This window comes from Arachis duranensis, chromosome 6 (genome assembly GCF_000817695.3).
Source record: "Arachis duranensis cultivar V14167 chromosome 6, aradu.V14167.gnm2.J7QH, whole genome shotgun sequence".
Classification (NCBI taxonomy): Eukaryota; Viridiplantae; Streptophyta; class Magnoliopsida; order Fabales; family Fabaceae; genus Arachis; species Arachis duranensis.
The window spans coordinates 107,812,665-107,814,379 of NC_029777.3; positions in this window are offsets into that span (position 1 = coordinate 107,812,665).

A 1,715-nucleotide genomic window follows, 5' to 3' on the forward strand; every position below is an offset into this window, starting at 1 on the left:
GATAATAAAAAATAAAATAATAATTTAAGACCATATATAAAAAAATAATATTATCATATTAAAAATAAAAAGAATTATTATAAATTATTTTTTATTATTATTTTAAATATTATACTGTGTGTGAAATTATTTTTTTATTATTTTATATACTATAATAAATGAGTGTGTGTATATTTCTAGTTTTTATTGACATGTATAAATAGTTCTAATTATTTAAAATTTTAAATATATCTAAATTAATTTGGATTGGTCAAGTAAACAGTTTAGTCGTCCACTTAAACAAGTGTTGGGAGTTCGAATTTCATCTCGTATGTGTAACAATTCATTGGCCAATTGCAAACTCATAAATCAAACTCAAATTCATGACGGATTAGTGCTTAATTTGTTGAGTATTGCGGGAAGTCAAAAGAAAATATATTTATACCTAAATTTTATTATATTTTTGTCTCCATTGTAAAATTTTTATAGGTCCGTCACTTTTTGTAAGAGACTTCAATGCCTAAATTAGTAAGAGTTTATATATATTTGTTAAGATATTTACAGGGAGAGATGATAACTTAGTCATTTGAACTAATGATCTTATTTGAAGTGATGTGTGGTTTCTTCTTTTCTTGTAGGAAAGAAAAAAATTCATATAATTAAGAATATAATTTTAAAAATATTTGTATTTAATAAAAGAATATGTAAAAAAATAGAATTAAAATTAGTGCATTTAAAGATATTAAGAATTTTGAAGTCATAAAACAAAAGGAAAAAAATTAGTGAAATGACTAATTTAGTGTATGACATTCAATTATTTTACAGAATAAATGAATCTCTTAAGGTTAAGTCAGGGATCAATTTGATACATATACAATAATATATAATAGATGATATGTAGACAAATAATATTACAACACGTGCCATAAGCTGACAAATGGCCAAATAGCTAATATTATGATACGTGGCACACTCGTTTACATCAGCATGCTACGTGTTACAGATCAACTCGTCATCACACAATTATACGTGGCCAAACCATGAAGTGACCATTCACCTTTACATTTTAACCATTCATCTTTTAACCATTTTACCACTGCATACCCCCTTTCCAAATTCTCATTGCACCATCAGTCCCTCCTTCACCAGCCAACCTCAACGTCATCAAGCTTTTTCTCTATCAAGAATGTCGGTTTAGAATAAAAACAACCATTCGCATACCTAGTAAAATGAACATCCAACAAATTTCATTGTATTTATTTAAATCCAATTCAAATTAAATAAACATCCACCTTAGAATAAAAATAACCATCTACATACATAGTAAAAAAAAACATTCAGCAAAATTCATTGTATCTATTTAAATCTAATTCAGATGTTTATTTTTCCTGCAAACAAGATGTATGTTTATTTTTCATGTAAATAAGATGTTTGTTCTTAATGCGAATCACATCTGAAAAAGGGAAAGAAGAAGAGGAGGAGAACAACGGCGGCGGAGGAAGGATGGCTAAGAGACAACAATAGCGCCACCCAAGAATCGCGAGACAGCAGTAGCGGCGCCCGTGAAACGCGAGATAGCCGCAGTGGCACATGGAAAACGGCGTGAGGGATGAACGAATTGATGGCTCCATCAATGATTTCCTCTCCAACAATTTTTATCGGGAATTACAGCGCCTTAAAACGACAAATCGGCACAATGCAACAGCAACTCCACGAGAGGGTGGTACAACATCGCA